The sequence below is a fragment of the Salvia splendens genome, chromosome 2 (assembly GCF_004379255.2).
Source record: "Salvia splendens isolate huo1 chromosome 2, SspV2, whole genome shotgun sequence".
Taxonomy (NCBI): Eukaryota; Viridiplantae; Streptophyta; class Magnoliopsida; order Lamiales; family Lamiaceae; genus Salvia; species Salvia splendens.
Genome location: NC_056033.1, coordinates 3,912,156 through 3,918,514, shown reverse-complemented (window position 1 = coordinate 3,918,514; position 6,359 = coordinate 3,912,156).

The following is a 6,359-nucleotide window of genomic DNA, read 5'->3' as shown; positions in this document are numbered from 1 at the left end:
CACCTGATAGGTACTCGCCCTCTAATTTCTATTTGTTACTTACTGATGGTGGTGAGCCCGAGTGTTATGCAGAGGCAGGAGAAGGCCCTGATAAACGAAGGTGGAAAATTTCCATGGATGACGAGTTTGCCTCTCTTCTCCTAAATGGCACATGGGAGCTTGTGGAACTTCCTAAAGGGAAAAAGGCATTGCATTGCAAGTGGGTCTATCGAACCAAAGGTGAAGCTGATGGTAGCAAGCGCTACAAGGCTAGGCTGGTTGTCAAGGGATTTGAGCAACGATACGGTATTGATTATACAGATGTGTTCACTCCTGTTGTGAAACTAACTACTATTCGTTTAGTGTTGAGTATGGTAGTTGCAGAAAATCTATTGTTACATCAGATGGATGTAAAGACGGCATTCCTTCATGGTGATTTGGAGGATGAGTTGTACATGACACAGCCTGAAGGATTCATAGTAAAAGGAATGGAAAACCTTGTATGCAAGTTGAAGAAGAGCTTGTATGGTTTAAAGCAAGCTCCAAAGCAGTGGTACAAGAAGTTTGATGGATTCATGATGGAGATTGGCTATAAAAGATGCTACGCTGACCATTGTTGTTACTACAAGAGGTTTGACAAGAGCTATCTTATTCTGTTATTATATGTTGATGATATGTTGATCGCAGGAGGTGATCAAAAGGAGATGGATAAGTTGAAAAGGCAATTGTCTAAACGATTCTCCATGAAAGATCTTGGAGAGGCTAATCAAATTTTGGGCATGAGAATCGAGCGTGACAAGGCGGCAGGAAAATTGTATCTTTCGCAAGCTGCTTACATTGGTAAGGTTTTGGAAAGATTCAACATGGATAATTCAAAGCCAGTAAGTGTGCCTTTGGGCAGTCACTTTAAGCTGTCGAAGAAGGAGTCGCCGAGTACAAAAGAAGAACGTGCTGAAATGAAGAAAATTCCTTATGCTTCAGCAATTGGCAGTATTATGTATGCAATGGTGTGTACGAGGCCTGATATTGTACAAGCAGTGGGAGTAGTGAGCCGGTTCATGGGTGATCCGGGCAAGCAACATTGGGAAGCAGTTAAATGGATCCTTCGATACTTGAGAGGTACTACAGAAAGCGTCTTATGTTTCAATGGCAAGAATGTCGAGCTGGCAGGTTATGTGGATACAGACTTGGCGTCCAATGATCTTGATGGGAGAAGAAGCACAACCGGGTATGTATTTACTTATGGTGGTACTGCTATTTCATGGACTTCTAAGTTGCAGAAGACTGTTGCTTTGTCTACTACGGAGGCTGAATATGTAGCTGCGACAGAGGCAAGCAAGGAGATGGTGTGGTTGCAGAGTTTCTTAGATGAACTTGGGAAGGAGAACAAGAGTAGCATACTCTACAGTGATAGTCAGAGTGCTATTTTCTTGGCGAAGAATCCAGCGTTTCATTCTAGGGCAAAGCATGTGGAGTTGAAATATCATTACATCCGACACCTAGTGGAGATGAAAATCCTGCAACTTGTGAAGATACTTGGAAGTGAGAATCCTGCAGACATGTTTACTAAGGTGGTGACCTTAGAGAAATTGAAGCTATGCATAGCTTCAATTGGCCTTGGAACTTGAAGAGAAGGTTAGGCGATGCTAAGCGGATGAAGGGATGAGATCACGAGGAAATGGTTGTTTAGGAGTTGTTAGTCTCCAAGTGGGAGATTGTTAATTATGGAGCCTAAAATATCTCCTACCATGTTTAGGATTTGTTTCCTTGAAGTATATTTCCTTGTGATAGATTTATTCCTTAAAAGATATTTTCTTATGGAATATGTTTCCTAGTTTGACTAGAATTAGGGCTCTCTAGTTGCTTATAAATAGAGGTGCTCCCTCATTGTTAAATCATCCTGAAATTATATAGTGAAATCCCTGGCTTGGCATCGCCCCCAGACGTAGATACACATTGTATCGAACTGGGTAAACAACTTCTTGTGTTCATTCTCTTTCATATTCGTGATTGCCTGTGTTTATTTCCCAACAATTTCTGCCAGAACCGGAATGAGAATAAGTTTATACTTTATTTCTCAATGAATCAAAATACTAGAGAATTCTATAATTTATTGAATTCTAACCCTAAACCTATCTTGCTAATCAAGCAAGATAATTAAAATAAAAGATTACAAAAGATATGGAAAATAATTAAAGACAACTAACAAAAATAAAATAAAAGATATGCTGGATCAAGAAATATATTGAAGAGATCTTCTGCGATATTTGCTAAATCGAGGACCCTATCACGTTATCTACTAAAAATAGTTCAGATTAATAAGAACCACTGCTAATTGCTCCAAGAACATAGCACCATTTTGATCGCTAGATGTAGCTCTTTATTCAACGAATGCGATAATGTTGCTTCAAATCCTATAAAAGAGGATTTTCAATACAATTAATTTCACTGCTGATTCAATGTAAGTATTATACGTCCAGTGCATTATTCGCATATTCTTGAGGAATTGATCATTTCCCACATAACATGTTCACATTGATGAAACTTTATAAGTACATCTCCTCTTCTTGTAATTCTATATAAGTCCTAGCTCAAATTGTTCTGAAGTTCATTATTTTGTAGATGAAATGATAGGTGCAAAATTTATCTTACTTAAAAATGATGAAATGAAATGAAATGTTTCACTTGATTATTGATACTTTTTTCTTGCAAAAAAAGGACATGAAATGAAATTGCATGGAATGTGGTAAAACTAAAACTCGGCGCCTACCATGTGTTGCAAGTTGCAAGAAATGGAATTGCAAAATAGCAACATAACAAGAGACTAATAATGATTTTATGATTAAATGAACCAAGTTGGTTTAAGCAAATTTAAAGAACGTGGCATGAAAAATACACATACGTTTGTCTAGAGAAACATGAAAAACGATATTGATAAATGCGTGGGTGTATATATTGGTCAGAGAAGTGACATGAACTAGTCGAGCATACAAATGAAGAATATGATGTGATTGAAGTATTTAGGTATTGAATGCAACCAACACCATTTTGTGGGGGGAGGTTGAGATTTTTAAATACAAGAGTTATTGAGATGTTTTCTTAAAACTAAGGCACACATGGCACAACGTGTCGCAAAGTACGTGTCTTATTTTTAATGGTCAAATTTAGGGATATCAGTGTAGCCCGCAACCCGTGGGCTGGCCCGAATAGCCCGTTAAATTTGTAGGGTCAGGGCCGGAAATTTCTAGCCTAATAAAATCAAACCCGATTAGCGCGCACCCGATTAAACCGCAACCCGTTACGGCCAGACCCGAAAATCCGATAAAATTTCTATTATTCTATTTTTACTCCTAATTCGACACTTCATTGATTAATTTTATAATATAGATAACTAAAAAAATAAGTTTTAGTTTTATACCCCCTCCGTCCCCTAAGAATATGCACTTTGAGGACGGCACGGGTTTTAATGTAAAATGAGAGAGGTGTATAGAGAAAAAATAATTAAAATATTGTTAGTTGAGAATGAGTCTCACCTTATTAAAGAGAAAATACTTTCCAAAATTAGAAAGTGCATATTCATGTGGATGAATTAAAAAGGAAAGAGTGCATATTCTTGTGGGACGGAGGGAGTATTAAATATACAAATTATATATTGAAATTTTATTAATATATTAATTGATAATTAAATTAAAAACATCAATTTCACCAAAAAAATATATACATTTCTAAAACATGCATTAAAATTTCACGAAATATCTCAAATATTAGTATTTGATCATGTTTATGATTGAGTTTAAATATATATCTAAAATTTATCATAATTAAATATTTTATATTTTGTGAATATAACTAATTTTCATCATTATTTATTGGATAAATCGCATGTTAATCTTATCGGTTGCAACCCGATTAACCCGTTGGGCTAGCCCAAAACCCGTGCTTTTAGGGTTAGGGTTGAACGTTCACAACACGAAAGAAATCACAATCCGATTGACCCGCAACCCGAGCAGGGTTGGCCCGAAATCCGATAGGACAGACCGATTGACATCCATAGTCAAATTATAACGGGCTTGATAGTAAATTTTTTAAAATAATCCATTAAAATTAAGGATTCTTGTTCAATTAATAGGTTGAGTTTTGAATCACATCCGTTTTAGAGGATACATAGTGTGTGCGGAGTCAATTTTATTTCTTTTAATAAGAACATTCATCATACGTAATTTTTTGAATTTAGTGTATTGGTTACGTTCTGAAATTTGTACATTCACAATGGCGGACCCACATGTAAAGAGGGGAGGGCTTTAGCCCCTAATTAATCCAATTTTTAAATTTTTTTCTATTATAAAATTTAAAATTTTATTCATATTTTTAACATATTGGTATATAAAAGCCCCTAATAATATTTTAAATTACATGAAAATTTATTTTTTATAAAATTTTGAAAATTTAGCCCCTATTCATGTTTATTTCTGCGTCCGCCCTGATTGGTCGGCTGAAATTGGCATCTTCACGACTTATATGAACCAAGTAAAATATACGGAGTACATATATTAATTTTGTCCCATTTATAAAATGACAAAAATAGCTAAAACTGTTGCTGAAATGACCGATTTTTTTATTATATCATAACCTTTCTTTCATTATATTCTTTTCATTTGATATATATAAATATCTAACTTTTAATTGAAGTGAAAAAACATGTTGATTTGTACGTTTTTTTGAGGAATTTCATTAGAATATAGTACCTTTTTAATGAACATGAAGGAGTTAAGGACTGAACATGGTCGATCAGAAATAATGTTACTCCAAGCAACCTTTAAAAAACACTAATCAAAACTAAAGAAAAATAAATTAATGGATTTTAGTTGTTGGACGCACAATACAGTTTAGTTTTGTTTGTTGATTTTAACTATAATCAATAAATTCTTGTGTTCGATAATAACGATACCACTATTTACGAATTTGTATCCATAGATTTAATCTTATGATTAAATTGTAGTACAAAGTTATGCTTCTATAAAAAGCCAATAGTTTCGCCTTTTTCTGTCATCTCATGATTAAAATGCCGACTTAGGGAAAAAAAATATTATATTTGTTACCATTATATACCATGGCCCAAACAAAAAGCAGCTCAATTGCTATTTTTATAACATCTAGAGTTGCATATTGGCAAACAAAAGCTTTTGCACTGATCTGTCCATTTATATAAATATATTATAATTTTTTATAACCAAATTCACAACAAATATTTCATAAATACACCAAGTTGACTACTCTTAGTGGGTGGCATGTGAAAACTTATCTCATATAATAATTTCAACCTCAACATAGCGGAAATCTCATGGTGGTTTTTATTTATTTATTTTTCTTTGTTTTTATTACTGAAAATGTTAATTCGCCATAATACTAAGAGTTGACAAATTTGGTGAATTTTGTCTTTGAGATTGCATTCATAAAAATATGATGGCATATTGAATGACATATTCAATGGATCATTTATAAATGAGTTCGTGAGGTCAAATATAATAAAGAAGATTATAAACGACATCGTAACACAAAAGCAGTGAATTCAGTGAATTTTTGCCTTAGAAAGTACTCCCTCCGTCCCGGGCTACTCGCACATTTGCTTTTCGGCACGGAGATTAAGGAATGAGTGTATAGCAAAGTCAACAATTGCGGCTGTAGGTGATAATTTTTACTAAAAATAGAAAAAATGCAAATAACTTGGGACGCCCAGAAAGGAAAATAGTGCAAGTAACACGGGACATAGGGAGTACAATTTATAAAAATACATGATGACATATTCAATGATTCATTTAGAAAAATAGACTCATGATGTCAGATACAATTGACCATGTACGAAGATAAAAGTGGTGCAATGACCGTCACTAAAAATGGATGGACCCAACCCAAAAAGGTTTGGTAGAATTGTCGCACTATAGAATTGGTTTTTCAAAGGTCAAATTTAATGAAGTTTTTGAACGTGGACCGTTGATGAAATCGGACGACCCCGGTCAATAAGAATCTGAATAATGTAAATCTATTGCTCCATATATCAATATGGAAAAGAGTGTTTAATCGTCTAATTTTCTATCAACTGAAAATAGACAATAGCATTAGTTACTGGTGACTATGGCAAAGAGAAATTATTAGTGCTGACAAATAAACAACACGATCCAAGAGCATCATAATTCTCATCCCTCATTTTTATGTCAAAATATCTTCTCTAGTAATGTTTATTTTAATAGTATAAAAATAATTATTACTCCACTTTAATCCTAATTTTTTGATTCTCCATTTAGTGATTCAAAATGGTAAACTGCTCAGATGCACATAAAGCCCATTACTAAAGTCTAAAACAGACATTTCTTTTCTTCAAA